The 18,945-nt window shown below is 42.7% G+C and overlaps 1 long non-coding RNA gene across 2 annotated transcripts; it reads right to left on the reverse strand.

Moving 5' to 3' along the window:
- Positions 1 to 978: 978 nt before the first annotated feature.
- On the reverse strand, positions 979 to 18,916 carry LOC309707861. 2 transcript variants are annotated; one of them, XR_014277096.1, is made up of 6 exons: positions 18,580 to 18,916; positions 5,018 to 6,435; positions 4,881 to 4,931; positions 1,497 to 1,570; positions 1,321 to 1,368; positions 979 to 1,184 (listed from the first exon to the last, which is right to left on the reverse strand). It is a non-coding gene; the product is annotated as an uncharacterized lncRNA (long non-coding RNA). The 2 variants fall into 2 exon arrangements; XR_014277097.1 differs by lacking the exons at positions 4,881 to 4,931; positions 5,018 to 6,435; positions 18,580 to 18,916 and adding an exon at positions 1,682 to 2,838.
- Between the last annotated feature and the right edge of the window lie 29 nt (positions 18,917 to 18,945).

An 18,945-nucleotide genomic window follows, 5' to 3' on the forward strand; every position in this document is an offset into this window, starting at 1 on the left:
TTTTTACAATTATTATAGATGTTTTAAGGCTGTAAAACCCTTCACTACACACTATACACTTTTCTCAGACAAGCATGAACATCTTTACGCTTTTCTCTCTTGTTTAAACACTCAAAGTTCAAATCTTTGTAGAAAAACAAGTCTAGTATTCCAGAATGAAATCAAGGCTAAAACACTGTTTTCAGGTCTAGAACATGGGAACAGAGCAGCTGCAAGAGAATTCAACATTAATGCATCAATGGTAAAGAAGTAGAGGAAGCAAGAAGAATGAGTTGTGTAAAGTTTGACTTTTCGGACTGTTTTGTTTCGCTTAATGCGCCTTATAATCTGGAAAATATGGTAATTTCTACTTTCCGTTAGCATGTCCAGAAGTCCAACTTTTTGTGCGATTGTTAGCAGCCTCCTCTGTCTTTTGGGTGCTACCGCAGGTGCCTTTGACGGTGCAAAACATTTCGTCAACATTGTTGTGTTTGTTGGGGAGAAAACTTACAAACATGCAGTACAGCACTTCAGAGTCACACTGCTAGCGATCGAAGATTTTTGTAAATTTTTCAAGCTGAACGCATTCTGTACTGTACAGGAAACCCGGCACAAGGGCCAAACTGTACAATAAAAAGGTGTTTGTGAAAAACCCAAAACAAATTTTGTGTCTGCCTGATTTTCACTGATGAACTTTATTTTGCAGCTACCAAACACAACAGTGAGCAGAAAGACTAAAGAAAAAGTCAAGATTCAGTTTAGAAAAGAGAAAAACTAAAGCAAAACAAGCAACATTATGTGCTTTAAGGTGCCAATTTGAGAGGTATACCAGGGAATCAGGTACTGGTTGAAGCCTTTCTTTTTCAGAAGAGCTACAGTATCCAGAGTTGTACATAGTGAAGAAGTAGCGTTCAGCTAGCTACACTGCACTGTTGGCACATTTTTGATCTTAGTTTAAGACAGAGTCACTCAAAAATAAGCACTGATTTTCAATAATCCTGTAAATAAATGACAAAAGAACCCCAGTGCAATTCAACATAGGTTTTTATTCATTGTTGGTTTGTGGCAGTAATAGCTGTTGGTTAAGGAGCAGCTTATCGTATAGCAGCAAGAAGCAAAGCAAGGAGCGTTGAATTCTGCAGAAGTGCTGGATTCTGTAGAAAAGGTAGTAGCAGGGTAAGACGATTTAGGGAAGGCCCAGTAATCTGCAAGAGAATCAGTAATATATATTATTACATGTGATAATGCATTCTCTGGTGAATAACTTCTTAGAGATATGTAAATATCAGAGAGTCAAGTGTGTCTAATGTTCAAACCTAGAAAGACAAACATGAGACTCACCCCCTCCCTAGATGAAGAACGTGCATCGCGCTCGTGTGCTGAGTCATTCTGTTTAAAAAAAACATGCAAATGTATTGTTTGGATATGACAAGATAGGAGCACTGACACAGTCTCTGGTTACACAGTTACACACACACAGTGCAAGATATATCATTCTACAGACATGTTACACTTACAGGATTTGCCAGAGCAAGGCTCAGCAGGCATCCAAGCAGAAACACAACCTTGATCATGGTTTCAGTGATTTCACCTGTTAACAATAATTCTGATGAGATGTGGTCAAAACCATCTGCAAAATCACCATTCAACCAACATTATACTGAAAACAGAGAAGCAATAAGAGATTGATGAGAAATGTTACCGTCAGGTCTTCACAACTTCAGCAGACTGTCTCAGAGATGTGGATGATTGTGGTAATGCTGTACTGACAGCAGAGCTTTTTATACACAGTTGCAAGAGATGATTTAATCTCATTTGCGTAACTGTTGGGAAACTCTAACTCTTAGAAAACATTCTCATCTTAACAAGGGTAAACACAATTGGGCAACAATCAGGGACACACCTGATTAATCCTTTTGCTGCAACACAGTGATGTGAGATTGACCAGGTATGAGTCACATACAAAACTAACTGTTGTTTGTATATGTTCCTTTAAGTATAATTGTCTACCCTTTAAAATGTAGGGGTAATAGTCACCAGGTCCTATCTATCTATTAGGGATACTCGTATCAATATTGAACCGTTCGATACAGTGCTTTCGGTTCGGTACGCATATGTATCGAACAATAAATTTTCCTTCTGACGATGCTGTCTGTGTTGAGCACTCAGTGGATCTGCGCTCGACAGTGCAGCCTAGGCGGAGCAGTCGAACGCAGACTCACTGAGCGCAGGGCAAGCTAGCCAGACAGAAGTTAAGCTCTCCTTGCAACATGGGAAACTGAACCTCCCCCACCCTCATTCAGATCTGGCGTTTGGAACTATTTTGGTTGTCATGTGACGTATGACCCTGAAGGTAAGCGCGTCATGGACTAAAGTAAAACAGTATGTTGGATGTGCCACGCAATGCTCAATTACATGGGTGGGAACTAGTGTGTTAGTGCAGTTAGCTCGTTAACGTGTTGGCTGTCTAGCCCATGCACGGGGCGATCGGCGGTAGCTCGTTAACGTCATTTCAACGAGATTAACGCTGACAGCACTAGTGGGAACACAACGAATATGACTGCACATTTACGCCGACATCATCCTAGTGCAAAGACAAGTGGACGCAGACAAAAACAACAAGCATGCATGCTACAAACGTTATCCGAGTCATTTAGACAGCCGTTAGCACATGATTCTCCTTATGGGAACCTGATATGTTTAATATGCTGCTGAGAATATAGCCCAGAAGAAGCGTATAGTATAGCTTTTATTTTGGAAAGAGCCATTTCTCTGTAATAAACTCTCTTTTCCAAAGATGAGTGATTCCTCAATCAGATACAGGGCTCGCAATATCGATTTTTCGAGTCGGGCTACCAAAATCTATCTCTGCCCTACCACAAAACGGAAAAGTTATGACAAATCAGACTATAAGGCAAAAAGAAAGTGCAGCTATCAAAAATAAAAAACGCGCACAAGATAAGAAGTTGTAATGCGTGTACATAACATTTTCTGGAGGAGGACAGACATTTGTTTAGAACTCTTAAAGATGTCGAAGAAGCTCCTTTAAGCAATTGCTTTGGTTTTCCTCCACCTCCAAAGAAATGTCAGAAGGAGTCCGAACCACAAAAGAAGCGCGTATTCTCAGAAAAGTGGTTGCAGGAGGTGAGCTGGCTTCAAACAAATGATGAACGCACAGAGATGTGGTGCAGAATGTGCCGTGAAAATCCCACTCTAGCAGACAAAAACAGTGCTTTTTATATGGACGCAAACGCGTGTTGCAACTTCTTATCTGGTGCGCGTCTTTTATTTTGACAGCAAATGCGCACATGCGGACCACTTATGCGCACTCGTGTAAATAACATAATGTTCTGCCGGGTGTGTTGTTGGTTTTCTCTCGATTTCTGAGTCGACAAGCGCCTTTGTTACTGGGACCAGTCATTTTAAGAAAGGCCCCCATTAGAACCCATGAGAAATGCAAGAAATGCATTATTGCTCAGTCTGCAATATCTTTCCCAGAACAAACACCAATTGCAAATAACATACTAAAAATAAACCTGAAAAATCTGTTTAGAACAGCGTACTATGTTGCAAATAGTGAACTACCACTGGCACAATTTAGCAGTCTTTGCAAACTTCAAAAAGCAAATGGCCTAGATCTTGGTTCCACTTGTCTCTTACCCGTGACTTCAGTGGAAATTTAAAATTCAGGATCTGACACAGACTGATTCATGTCCTACACAGTTCTTACAAGTTCATAGAAATTTCTGTTCAATTAGAACCAAGTATTTGAGTTGATGATTGTAATTTTTATACAATGTTAAAATTTGTTTTTCAACAATTTTTTGATTAATGTTTTGTTTCCGTTACAATATTATACCTTAATGTATAATATTGTAAAGGAAACAAAACATCAATCAAAAAATTGCTCTCTTTTTTATTCAGGCTACTTAAACTTATTTTGGGCTACAAAAAACTGAAGAGTCCGTGCCCGAAGGGCTACCAGGGATTTTGAAATTTTGTGAGTCCTGATATTTATAATTTTAATAAATGACAAATTAAAAAGGCATGAACATTTTTTTTGTATCGAAAAAATATCGAACCGTGACACCAAAGTATCGAACCGAACCGTGAATTTTGTGTATCGTTGCACCCCTACTATCTATATATCTATCTTCTGGCTTTTTAGAAAATGTAAAGAAACTAGAAAATAATCAGGTGTTGTATATTACAACTGTGACCCAGCATTTTGTGTTATTTTATATTGTTGATTTCTTATGTTATTATTTTGTTAAAGTCATGTGCTATCCTTAAGTAATGGTATAGTTGACTTATTGTTTGAAAATTATGCTACTACATTCTGAGCTAAAACAAAAAAAAGATCTCAAAAGGTGTATTTCGTGACATAGAAACAGTAGAATGAAGAAATGTATCCAAATCTATGTGGTCCTGTGTGAAAAGGTAATTACACCCTAAACCTAATAACTGGTTGTGCCACTTTTGACTCCAAGAAATTCAATCAAGCATTTGTGATAGCAGGCAATGAGTCTTTAACATCGCTGGGGGATGGCCCAATCTTCTTCGCAGAATCAACAGCTACAACAGCTGCATCCACTACAACTCCTTGAAATCTAAAAGGTAACCAAAAATTAAGCCAGCATTGCATTTTTGGCGACAGCACAATAAATGCAATGCTGGCTCGATTTTTGCTTTTTTTTGGTTTCCTTTCAGATTTCAGGGAGTTGTAGTGGGTGCAGCTGTTGTAGTGGTTTTAGCAGGCGCTTGTAGGAAGACAGAGAGAAGTTGCTTCAAGGAAATATTGTTGTTGGTGGTTGAGTGTAGAGAGAAAAAAAAATCCAAACATTTTACAGAAAGTGATGTTCATGTGTGATTTAAATGTGGAGGATAAAGAAAGTACTCACCTCATATCAGCCGTGGTGAGAGCCACCATACTTTTCATACACATTGACAATCTGTAGAAAATTCCTAAGTATTGTATTACTTGTATTTGCATATTCAAGTAGTATCTGCGTATATAATCACTTATAATAATACTTACAGGTTGAACTAGAGTGAGGCATAGGAAGCATCCAAGCAGAAATACCTTCAGCATGGTTCCACTTATTGTGGAACCAATAAGTGTTGAAAAAAAAAAGACAATGAAGACAATAAAGATGTACTGAAATGACAGATTCATCCAAGCAAATAAAAAAATGATCTTTTACAATTGTTACACAAGAAATGCAGTTGTGGCTGAGGTGTGGTCCCTGGTGCAGCTGCAGGGGAGGAGTGGTGGAATGAGCTCAAGGGGTCAGTACCGGGAGGCAGGTGAGCCACAGGTGGTGGTGATTGACTGATGATGGAGTCTCTGGCTGTGTCCCAATTAAGAGACCGCATGCTTGAAGTATGCATTTTGAGTACGATTACGTCACCGCCACGCAACGACGGCTGTCCCAATTCGAAGGGACAGAAGGGAGCGGCCGAAGAGTGAACTGTCAAAAGTAAGTACTGAATATGATGTCACTTATTTATGTGCGAATGTTTAATAATGAAGAACATTAAAACATTACTGTTGGCCACATGTCGGCAAAGTTATGTGACATTAGTGATGTTTGTACTTTCAGCGTTAACTTGGTTTTAAAGCCTCTACTTCAAAAAAAATATATATAGTTGACCTTAATCTTACAGAGAATGTGATGATTTTATGCATAATTAAAGTCAGTCATATATCCACAAACACAACAAGCTGAAAGTCAGTGATGCTGCTCGGTTTGCAGTCCTGAATATCACGGCACAAGCAGGATTCACTGCACTGTTAATGTTAGCTATGTTATATTGCTGCCTCTGTTCGGTGGTGTCGAGCCAAACGGACTTTAACGTGTGTTTGAACGAGCTGACGGTTCACTCGTTAAGCTGAAAAAAAGATGCTTTAATCCCACTTTTAAAGACAGTAGAAGGCGAAAAATAAAAATAATCTTAATTCTAACCAATATGGTCCTGCCTTCGCTATTGTGGTTGATATGGCGGTAGGGACGGCCTTAGGGCGTCTGGGGAGTCCATAGGGACGTTTTCCCTGGAGGGCCTAACCCGGGGGATGTGGCCATGACCTGGTTAGGGGCTCTGGTGGCTCTTAGATGGTGTTTTCCTTGTGGCTGCGTACAGCGGAGATGGGGGAGGGTCTGTGCTGCCGGACGTTGGTTACTGGCCTGGTTGCCTGACTGCCCCTGGGTGGGTCCGGGACGAGCGTGGAGGCTTGGGGGTCTGGGGATGCTCCGCCCCCGGTCTGGGGTGCTGGCTGGGCCTTGGGAGCTTGGGTCCTGGTTGTTGTGTCGCCGGAGCTGTGGGCGGGTGGGTGCAGGGGGGCTCCTCTGGTGCATCGGCCCAACTAGGGGACACTCTAACTCAAGCCTGTTCAAATGGCGGCCCGCGGGCCAAATGCGGCCCAGAAGCAACCTGCGAGTGGCCCTGCCTGTGGTCCTGGCAGAAACACAGAGAAAACGCAAAAAATGAATTCATTAATTAATTTTTAAAAAATTAAAAATTCCTACAGCATAGTGTAGACTGTGAATGCAACACTCCTAGTAGCCTAGCAATATTTAACCCACAATGCACCGTGATGTAAACATATTAAACAATCATCGTAATATATGATGCGACAACAGCATGTCTTTCTCACTCCAAAAGCGCAAAATTGACAATGAAAACTGTCGGTTTAACCCTGCCTGGACTGACAAATACTTATTCATTTTACCTAGTTTAATAATCTTACAACCGGAGTTGTACTACCATGGTGAGGGTCCTGTACAGCCCAAGAGAGAGCTGCAGCATCTTCCCTTCGTGTTTGCTTCTTGGCGAAGAAGAAAAGGCCTTTCACAGATTCTGAAACAATGAAATACTGCATGCTGGCCGTGGTGGATGCGGTGAAAAGTGAGTGTGACATCTGCTATTAAAAACGTACCCCTGTAGGACAGTTCAAATATTTGTAGAATTGAAGTTCTGGCGTCAGACGAGTTTGAAATGCTGTTAGATGACCTGAAGAAAACTGATGTAATGTCTATAGCAGGAGATCACAGACAGAACTGATAATGCACAGTTATGCGTATATGTCCGTTTTTTGGATGGGAAATTGCTCGGTTTACTACCGTTAGAGGGACTCACAGCTGGCGAAATTATGTTTGAGAAGATTTAAGCTCTTTTTGAGGAAAATGGTCTGGATATGAAGCGTGTCTGTATACTTGTGACGGATGGGGCTCCATCCATGGCAGGAAAAGTGAGTGGTCAGTGAAATATTTTTTTTAATTTGAAAGGGAATTATCAAAATGTTTTTTGTTATTATTATTTCAAATGTGCAAAAAATAGTTTAGTTATAGCTCCCTTTTTTTAAATGGACCTTTTGGTGTGCATTTGTGAGAGGTCACCACCAGATTTATAGGGGAAAAGGAATAAAAAAAATACTTGTTTTTCAGTACAGTTGTGTGGATTTGAAATTGATCATGATCTGCTGCTTACTGGCTTCAAAAAAAATATCTGGCCCAGATAAATTCCTCGGTTTGAAAATCTGGCCCAACTAACTTCGTAGTTGAATAGGCATGCTCTAACTGGTGGAGAGGCTGTTATATCTTTGTAGGTGGTCTCCTCTCTACAGGAGCTCACTCTGCAGGTGGGGGAGAGATATAGGAGAGGTAGAGAATGAACTCAACCTGGGTGTCTATTGTCTTGTGTAGTTTGGGAGATGACTGGATGATGGGGTGGGTGCAGTTTTCTCTGGGGTGGAGTCGGGTGGGCTGCCCCGGACTCTGTGGGGCTGGGCGGTGCTGCTGCTGTGGGCCCCGGTCTGGATGGGCCTGGGCCCCCTTGCCCTGGTGGGTTCCAGAGTGTGGGGGTGCCTACTGGGGTCAGCGGGGAAGCTGGCCCCAGGGAGGGGCCGCTTGCCCCTCCCTTTCTTCCCTCCCCATCCTCAGCTGCCTCCCTATTCCCGCTCTACCACACCCACCCACACACGCAGGGCTTGGGGTGCAGGTATGTCACCAGGGTGCAGGGGAGGCACTCCCCTCTGTCCCCTTCTGGCCGCCTGTGCCTCAATTTTATTCTGCAACCTAGACATCCACATTACTCACACTCTCACATAACACATACATATAGGGCCTTGGGGGTGGGCACGTTTTACAGCATCCAGAGGATGGTCGGTGTATTCCAACCCACCTCTGGCGCTGGTGCCCTACCCTCAATTTTAAAATCATGAAGACACTGAGGGTTTTCGGGAGGAGCCGTGCTGCTCTCTGATAGGAAGCAGGAACCATGCTCTCCTGTGTTTTAAATGCACTTTAGAACAGCACACAGCAACACTACATATGAGCAGGCGGAGGGAGGTTTGGGGTCTTCACTCACCCCGGTTCTGTTAGCCGTCAGGGCTGGGGGGCTGGGAGGAGGTGCTGGCCGTCAGATTGGGGTCTGGGATGCGGGGCCTCCCTGCTACTGCAGATAAGGAGGTGGTCCACTTGCCCCCACCCCAGAGAGAAGGGTTACATCTCCTGGGTCTAGATGCGGCTTGCCCCTCTGGCGGCAGGGGTACCTGGACCTGGGATATAGAGTATGTTTGGGGAGTGTGACTGTCTGTGCAGTGTCTATTTGTGTCTGTATACACGTTGGGTGAGTGCCGAGTATTTGGTTGTGTATATGGGGGTAGGAATGCATGTTTGTGTCCGCGTGCGCCTGTTTGTCTGTGTCTATATGTCAGGTTGGGTCTTAGACTCAACCTCTCTGGGTACATCTCAGACCCTCTAAAGTACAGAGGCCTATCTCTCCTCACCACACTCCCTGCCGGTGGCTGATGCCCTCAGACATTGGTGTGTTGGTGGTTCTTGTCGACTGGGGCTGGGCGCTCATGTATGTACCGGCTCACTCCTGGTGACCGATTGACCGGGCCTGGCGCCTGTGGCCCGGCTGGGCCCCTTCCGGGGGGTGGGATGCCCTCAGGCCTCTGGGCCTGAAGCTCGGTCCTCTCTGGCACAGCTGGCTGCCGGCAGAGCCCGCGGGCACGCCACTGCAATCCCCTCTGGCCTCTGCTCCGTAGCTGCTGGGTGACCCCTTGTTTGGGGCTCTACTCAGCTCTTCCCAGGAGGGTGGCACGGTTCCCCCCCTTTGGTGGGCCTCCTCGGGTCCTCATACTCTGGGGCCTCTAGATGTCTGGGGCCTGGATCTCCTCCATGCCTGCTTCATGCCCTGGGGGACGGGGCATGAAGCAGGCTCCCCACACTTCCTAGCAGATCGTTACATGGAGAAACCTTTGGAATACAAGCATGCTGATCCACACAGGTGTACACATGGGTGTTCACAGACGCGGACTACACCTTTCTTGGCTGCTGCCTCAAAGCACATTGTACGTTGTCTATCTTGCGTGCTGCACAATAGCGTTTAATATTTAGTATCTACTGCTGGCTAGTTTATTGTGATGGTGCTGTATTTATTATGTTGCTCTTTTTTGTTTGTTTTCTCCTCTGTTTTTTTTTTCTCCATAATGAATGAATGAAACAGCTTTTATTTGTCACATGCAGGTTGCCCCGCAGCGAGATGGAAACCCCCCCTGACCTTACACACATAACACAGACATCACACGGGGTTACAAGTCGGAGATCGGTAGCGTTACAGAAAAACACTGAAATGTACACAACAACGGGAAGGTACAAGAGGAAAAAAAGAGACCTCCACTCATGCTGTGCTTCCATGGTAGGACAGCACGAGAACAGGAAACAAAAAAACCTCCTCTGCACAAAAAGCACATAAATGTCCATAGCACAACATTATGGAAGACATGACAAGCCACAGGGATGGGTAGGGGATGAGGAGTAACCCCAGGCAACACAGCAGCCATCCTACGACGGCGCCGTCATCTATTTGACAGCACGGGCCGCGACCCGCCTCGTGTTCCCAGGGGGCAACAAGCATCGAAGGCGTTGGAAAGGGAGGGGGGATGAGTGAGTGCTTATCAGTGTAAGTGTATGTGTGTGCGTGTCCATAGTTTAGCTGAGACAGTGTCCTTCGGCCTATCAGGTTAAGTAAACAGTCCTCCAGGCAATCCAGGTGTCCTTGCATGGGACGGGAAGAATAGCCGTAACACAGTCGTTATCAGGGAGTGATTGTTCGGCTCCAGCCTTGGGCCTGCAGCTGGTGCCGTTATGGGGGTCCTCAATCTCGATGTTGATTTTGTAAATTTCCATGCGAGCAGCCCAGGAGAATTTTCAGGCTGCCCTAACACTCCGACACTGGCCTCTCGATCTCCCGTTGGAGAGCCGCGAGCCTCCCCATGATGGTATCAAACTTCTGTTCCATGGTGTTGTCATTCTTTTGATTCTGAGACCTCACAGCTGCAGTGATCCGTTCCGCGATGTCTTCCAACTGTCGCTCAAGGGTCCCATTTTGAGCAGGCCTCTCTTTGATGTATCCCCCCACACGCTCAATGTTGTTGCTTTGAGCCTTCACAGCCGATGCAAGCGTCTCCAAGGTGTTGACCATATTACGTTCGTTGTGAGAGGTCGCGCCTCGTCCCATCGCTTCGATTCCAGCGGGCAGCCTTGGGGGGGTTTGAACAGCCGGTTCCGCTCTTTTATTTCTCCGATAAGCCAGGGCTAAGCCAACTCCAATCAGCAAGAACCCTGTTATCACGGTTCCGAATAGATAGATATCTTCAGCGTCCTCGATCGACAGTCCTGCCAGGCACATGACCCTCCAGTTCTGCCACCCGTCCATCGTGTATCCGGCAGGGAAAGTCCCTCTAGGGCACTCAGGCTCTCCCGAGCCCAGACTTCTCGTTGAGAAAAGGGTGTCAATAGCATTCAGAGACCAGTTGAATCCTGCAGCTTATCACACATTTGATTTCCATGTGTGACAACTGCAAGTGTCCAGAGTGAGGACAGACTGAGGGACACACTGCTGCACATCATCTCAGACAAATCATCTCAGACAAACTCAGCAGTGTGTGAGGAAGAGGAGGAGGAAAAGCCAGCAGCTGACGACAGATGGAGAAAATAGACAGACTGTTCCCTGTTTGTGAAGGACTGCTAGGAAAGTTTAAAATAACTAATTGTGTGTCCTGAATCAGTCTTATTAGGTAATGTTCAAATAATTTTATCATTCCAGTGTTTTCAGTGTGGGAGAAAGTACTCAGGGCCTTCAGGTTACACACTATGAAAGCCAGCAACAAGTTTAATGTTCAGAAACCTAAAGTATGTATCAGCAGCAGAATGGAGCTAAAAATGAATGTTTGTTTCAGTTCTATGAAGCTTTGAGTATTTTGGATTAGTAGTACTGCTGTGTTTGTTGTGTCGTATTGCTGTAATTGTTTATATGCTTTATATATTCTGAGGTAAGTTGATCTATAGTGTTACATCATATTCTATAAGGATGTTATGTGTTTGTATACTTTCTGCCCAGTTTGACCCATTTAGCAGAAGTCAGCCTGTTTAAGGCTCTGATATCTATTCTGTATGACTTAAAGCAGTTATAACATGGTCTGATTTTCTCACCCACCCAATAAAGGAATATTTAATATCTCAGTCTACTCTTCATTCTATCAGAAACAGTTTTCACAGCTCGTACATTTTGCTTTTAGGAAGAAAGAAAGTGTACTTTATAGATCCCCGTGGGGAAAATCCTCTCTGCATTTTAACCCATTCACTCAGTGACACAGTGGGCAGCCATTGGGCGCCCGGGGAGCAGTGTGTAGGGACGGTACCTTGCTCAGGGGTACCTCAGGGTAGCTGTTCAGGGGAATCGAACCCCCGACCTTCCGATCATGGGGCCACCACTCTACCTACTGGGCTATCCCTGCCCCACATGTATGTAAGCGGTGAGCCAAATTTAGTAATGCCAATATATTAAACGAACAATATTTGTCTCTTATATATGATACATCTATATATACACTGTCAAAGATACTTGTCTTTGAGTGAAGATTTAAGGTGATAGGATATTTAAATAAATGCAACTTAAATCTTTGACCCACAGTTCAAGCTCACTGCTGTAATATATTCTGTAATATATATATATCTCATAATAATCTGACAATACATATAATATTGGCCATATTATATTTACATTACCGCAGTGAGATGATTTTAGTCTCATGACCAACATTAGCTAATTGTTATTTATTAACTAATCTTGAAATGACTGTTCAGTCAAATGAAGCCCAACAATCATGTTTTACAGTTCCGTGGTCTCAGCCTCAGATACTCAACTAATCTCTGACTAAGTGATGTCAGCACAAAAACTGAATGACCAACAAAACATCTTTTCTCCTTCATTTATGTCAAACAATGCTGTATGTAATGTTTCTCGCGGTTAGTATCATGGTTGCTAGGCAACCTGAAAAGCACGACAAAGGCTAGACAGTCCCATTTCACAAGCCTCTCACTTCCGCACTTCTCGTACTTATAGTACGCGTAGTGCGTGTACTTCAAGCGTGCAGACACTGAATTGGGACACAGCCTCTTTCTATTTCTCTATATAGTGAAGCCAGATTCGAGCCGGGAGAGAGAGAGCTCGACTGGAACAGACTGTTTTCCTTGAGTTCACAACTGTCAAGAAAACGCAATAATAGTGAGCACAATCTTCGTGTGTGTCTGGTACTTTTACAACAGTCATGTGAGAAAATAAGGGCACCGCATTAAATTATCAGCTCTTAATTAAGAAATGTTCACATATCACTGTCCAATTATGTTTTCATGTATTACTGGAAACAAAAAACAAAAAAAGGAACAAAAATTGTGTATTTTAATGGAGGAAAAAGTTAGGACATTCTACCCCCCCTAATAACTAGTGTTGCCACCTTTGGCTGATATAACTTCAGTGAGACACCTTTTGTGGCCTTTTACCAGTCTCTGACATCGATCAGAAGAAAGTTTGCCCCACTCCTCACACACAGCAGACTTCATGATGGATTCTATGATGGTGAGCTGGCCAGGTGGTGCCTCAGATAAGCACCCCCAAACTATGATACTGCCACCTCCATGCTTCACAGTTGGTATGAAGTTCTTTTCTTGCAAGGCTGTATTTGGTTTATGCCAAACATGTCTACTGTTCTGGTTCCAAATAATTCCACTTTAGATTCATCTGTCCAAAGAACATTATTCCAGAAGTCATGGCGTTTGTCTACATTTGTCCTGGCAAACTTCAGTCTGGTCTTAATGTTTCTCTTAGAGAGCAAAGGTTTCCTCCTTGCACACCTCCCATGAAAGTCAAACTTGTGTAGTGTCTTTCTGATAGTAGAGTCATGCGCTTTCACATCGACAGCAGCCAGAGCCTCCTGTAGTTCCAGTGATGACATTTTAGGCTTTTTGATGACTTCTTTGAGCACCTTGCGGTCTGCTCTGGGGGTGAATTTGCTTGGCGGGCCAGACCTGGGCATGGTGACAGTTGTTTTGAATGTCCTCCACTTGTAAATACTTTTCCAGATGGTGGAACGGCTGATGTCAAATTCTTTTGAGATCTTTTTAAATCCCTTACCAGACTCATAAGTGGCCACAGTCTTCTTTCTTAGGGCGTCAGACAGTTATTAGATCTCACTATGGCGCTCATCTCAACACTTAAAAGGTGAGGAGCATACCAAACTAAATCTGAGGTTGCAATAGGACAAGTCTCCTTTATAATGCTGGGTAACAATGTACTGATCCTGTGCACCTGACGTGATACACCTGTGTGTGATTTTAACCATTTTGAATAATAATAATAGAACTTAACAGAATAAAAGAAAACTCAACAATATAAAATAACACAAAATGCTGGGTCACAGACCCACCCCTGAACGGTGGTAATATACAACACCTGATTATTTTCTAGTTTCTTTACATTTTTTAAAAAGCCAGTAGATAGATATATAGATAGATAGGACCTGGTAACCATTACCCCTATATTTTAAAGGTTAGACAATTATACTTAAAGGAACATATACAAACAACAGTTAGTTTTGTATGTGACTCACACCTGGTCAATCTCACATCACTGTGTTGCAGCAAAAAGATTAATCAGGTGTGTCCCTGATTGTTGCCTAATTGTGTTTACCCTTGTTAAGATGAGAATGTTTTCTAAGAGTTAGAGTTTCCCAACAGTTACGCAAATGAGATTAAATCATCTCTTGCAACTGTGTATAAAAAGCTCTGCTGTCAGTACAGCATTACCACAATCATCCACATCTCTGAGACAGTCTGCTGAAGTTGTGAAGACCTGACGGTAACATTTCTCATCAATCTCTTATTGCTTCTCTGTTTTCAGTATAATGTTGGTTGAATGGTGATTTTGCAGATGGTTTTGACCACATCTCATCTGAAATATTGTTAACAGGTGAAATCACTGAAAACATGATCAAGGTTGTGTTTCTGCTTGGATGCCTGCTGAGCCTTGCTCTGGCAAATCCTGTAAGTGTAATATGCCTGAAGACTGTGCTAGTGATGTTATCTGTAATATATGAATATATCTTGCACTGTGTGTAACTGTGTAACCAGAGACTGTGTCAGTGCTCCTATCCTATCATATCCAAACAATACATTTGCATGTTTTTTTTAAACAGGACGACTCAGCACACGAGCGCGATGCACGTTCTTCATCTAGGGAGGGGGTGAGTCTCATGTTTGTCTTTCTAGGTTTGAACATTAGACACACTTGACTCTCTGATATTTACATATCTCTAAGAAGTTATTCACCAGAGAATGCATTATCACATGTAATAATATATATTACTGATTCTCTTGCAGATTACTGGGCCTTCCCTAAATCGTCTTACCCTGCTCCTACCTTTTCTACAGAATCCAGCACTTCTGCAGAATTCAACGCTCCTTGCTTTGCTTCTTGCTGCTATACGATAAGCTGCTCCTTAACCAACAGCTATTACTGCCACAAACCAACAATGAATAAAAACCTATGTTGAATTGCACTGGGGTTCTTTTGTCATTTATTTACAGGATTATTGAAAATCAGTACTTATTTTTGAGTGACTCTGTCTTAAACTAAGATTAAAAATGTTGTTGTGCCAACAGTGCAGTGTAGCTAGCTGAACGCTACTTCTTCACTACGTACAACTCTGGATACTGTAGCTCTTCTGAAAAAGAAAGGCTTCAACCAGTACCTGATTCCCTGGTATACCTCTCAAATTGGCACCTTAAAGCACATAATGTTGCTTGTTTTGCTTTAGTTTTTCTCTTTTCTAAACTGAATCTTGACTTTTTCTTTAGTCTTTCTGCTCACTGTTGTGTTTGGTAGCTGCAAAATAAAGTTCATCAGTGAAAATCAGGCAGACACAAAATTTGTTTTGGGTTTTTCACAAACACCTTTTTATTGTACAGTTTGGCCCATAATGTCACGGTCCTGGGTCGGATCAACCCAGCATTTTGAGTTCCTTATGCTTTGGTTTATTTTTGAATTATGAATCTGTGTTTCAGTTATTCTGGTATGTTTTTGCATTATGACTAAGGTTCGGGTTGTATTTTGTTATTATTGCCGGTTTAATTCAGCGTCTAGTCTGTCTTACTTTGTCGAGTCCGTGTCCTTGTAAAGTGTGTCTTGTTTCCTGTTTTACTTTGAAGGTTCATGTTCCTGTCTTTGTCAGTGTTTCTAGCTTTATTCCCCCTGTCTTGTTAGGTCTTATCCCTCCCAGCTGTTCCCCTTGTGTCTTTAATTCCTTGATGACTCCTTCAGTGTGTTTAAGCCCAGTGTGTCTTTGTGTCAGTGTGGCATCGTTAACGTCTGTTCATCCTCATACCACCCTGTGTGTTCTGTTTGCCTGCCTGCTAGTTTGTTTGCATTCCAGTCTAGTTAGTTCTTTGTTCAGTCTGCATTCCCACAATAAAGCTGAGGGTTTTGAGTACACCTGTGCCTCTGTGAGTCCTGCTTTTTGGTCCACCTTTCCTGCCTGCCTTCACACAGCCATGACACACAAGTTTTTGGACAAAGCTTTTGTCATTTTTCCTACTGAAAGTAGCTGTACATAATGTTACATCTGTGAGATGATTATGGGCAATTTTTTTCTTCAATGTTTAAAATTTTACACGTGAAGAAATTCACAAAGTCATCACTAGTTGACGTTAAACGACTGTTGGCTCAACAGAGCCCCGGGTTTTCTCAGTCTGGCTAGAGTGTTATAGAGAAACCTATGGTTGTTCTTATTTCCATCAATCAGTGATGAATAGTAAGATGTTCTCTAGTATTATTATATAGCCTTTTTTTATACAGATGCAAACTGGCTTTCCAGGCTAAACGATGATCTTCTAAATTAGTAAGGTGCAATTTCTTCTGCAGCATACGAGTTACAGCGGTCCCTTGCTATAATGTGGTTCACCTTTCACGGCCTCGCTGTTTCGCAAATGTTTTTTGGTAGAATTTTGCATAGTTTGTTTTAGTTTTTGTTTGCACAGCGCATTGTGTTCTGCGTCCAATCTTGTGCCGGGTTTCCTGTACAGTACAGAATGCGTTCAGCTTGTCAAATTTACAAAAATCTTCGATCGCTAGCAGTGTGACTCTGAAGTGCTGTACTGCATGTTTGTAAGTTTTCTCCCCAACAAACACAACAATGTTGACGAAATGTTTTGCACCGTCAAAGGCACCTGCGGTAGCACCCAAAAGGCAGAGGAGGCTGCTAACAATCGCACAAAAAGTTGGACTTCTGGACATGCTAACGGAAAGTAGAAATTACCATATTTTTCAGATTATAAGGCGCATTAAGCGAAACAAAACAGTCCGAAAAGTCAAACTTTACACAACTCATTCTTCTTGCTTCCTCTACTTCTGTACCATTGATGCATTAATGTTGAATTCTCTTGCAGCTGCTCTGTTCCCATGTTCTAGACCTGAAAACAGTTTTTTAGCCTTGATTTCATTCTGGAATACTAGACTTGTTTTTCTACAAAGATTTGAACTTTGAGTGTTTAAACAAGAGAGAAAAGCGTAAAGATGTTCATGCTTGTCTGAGAAAAGTGTATAGTGTGTAGTGAAGGGTTTTACAGCCTTAAAACATCTATAATAATTGTAAAAAAAAAAAAGAGAGAATACAGTTGGCTACTTCAGCGATTTCAGCTATCGTAGGTTATTTTTTAGAACGTAACTCCCACGATAAATGAGGGGCCACTGTATCAGCTTTAAGGTGCACTGTTAGATTTGTATTGTTCATTATCATTTATGCTTAGAAATATTTACTCATATGCTTAGAAGTATATAATCATTTGTTGAAAGAATGTGTCATCCTAGGAGGTCTGTAACAACTGTGTAGCATGAAGAGGGGGGTGTGTTCATTCCTCTACAGTGTTCTGTAGGGGTGCAACGATACACAAAATTCACGGTTCGGTTCGGTTCGATACTTTGGTGTCACGGTTCGATATTTTTTCGATACAAAAAAAACGTTCATGCCTTTTTAATTTGTCATTTATTAAAATTATAAATATATATTTTAACTCAAAAGTACAGTTCTTAAATTTAACCCTAACCCTTGTGTGTTTTTTATTTTGACAGCGAATGCGCACCTGCGGACCACTTATGTGCACCCCTGGTTATTTAGCTCGTCATATTGCAGCCACAGAAATTATTTTGTCCATGAAACCATAAAGCTGCACTTTCTTTTTGCCTTATAGTCTGATTTGTCATAACTTTTCCGTTTTGTGGTAAGCTTTTCTTTGGCTGTCACTTCTTCACCCTGACCTGTCTTATTTGGCTCAGCAGAACTAAAATATATATCCTGCTGCTTTTACACACGCACTCACATAAGCTCAGCGATTCTCTGCACGATCAATCTCTCACATGTTTAAGCTTGCTGCGGGAGATTTCACTTGTCATGTTTGCATAGTAAGCTAACGATTAATAAGACGATGTCAGAGGAATTGGTGCACAAATTATCATCACTCACAGATCAGTGCTGTCGCTCTCTATACACAGTTCGCACGATTGCAAAGTGAAAGCAAAAAAACAAGCGCAAATTCAAACGCGATTTCAATATGTCACATATTGACAGTGGCTCACCGATGCCAATGACATAATTACCCAGCTACATTTCTGAAAGAATGCAAAAGCACTGACATATATTTTTCCTTCCCACAATAGCCCGACGGGCAGGGAAGAGATAGATTTTGGTAGCCCGACTGAAAAAATCGCTAGCCCCGGGACGTCGGGCTAGCGATATTGCAAGCCCTGTATCTGATTGAGGAATCACTCATCTTTGGAAAAGACAGTTTATTACAGAGAAATGGCTCTTTCCAAAATAAAAACTATACTATCCGCTTCTTCTGGGCTATATTCTCAGCAGCATAAGGAGAATCATGTGCTAACAGCTGTCTAAATGACTCGGCTAAATTTAGTAGCATGCTTGTTGTTTTTGTCTTTGCACTAGGATGATGTCGGCGTAAATGTGCAATCATATTCGTTGTGTTCCCACTAGTGCTTTCAGGTTAATCTTGTTGAAATGACCTTAACGCCACAACACGGCAAATCTCCGTTAACGAGCTACCGCCGATCGCCCCGTGCATGGGGCTAGACGGCCAACACTTAACAAGCTAACTGCGCTAACACACTAGTTCCCACCCATGTAATTGAGCATTGCATGCCACATCCAACATACTGTTTTACTTTAGTCCATGACTCGCTTACCTTCAGGGTCATACGTCACATGAAAACCAAAATAATTCCAAACGCCAGATCTGAATGAGGGTGGGGGAGGTTCAATTTGCCATGTTGCAAGGAGAGCTTAACTTCTGTCTTGCTAGCTTGCCCTGCGCTCTTCCTTCTGACGATGCTGTCTGTGTTGAGCGCTCAGTGGATCTGCGCTCAACAGTGCAGCCTAGGCGGAGTAGTCGAACGCAGATTCACTGAGCGCTCAACACAGACAGCATCGTCAGAAGGAAAGTTGATAAAATAAATTACAAATGTTGTATTGTTCGATACATATGCGTACCGAACCGAAAGCACTGTATCGAACGGTTCAATATCGATACGAATACCTTTGCACCCCTAGTG

This window comes from Aulonocara stuartgranti, assembly GCF_965226115.1.
Source record: "Aulonocara stuartgranti genome assembly, chromosome: 6".
Taxonomy (NCBI): domain Eukaryota; kingdom Metazoa; phylum Chordata; class Actinopteri; order Cichliformes; family Cichlidae; genus Aulonocara; species Aulonocara stuartgranti.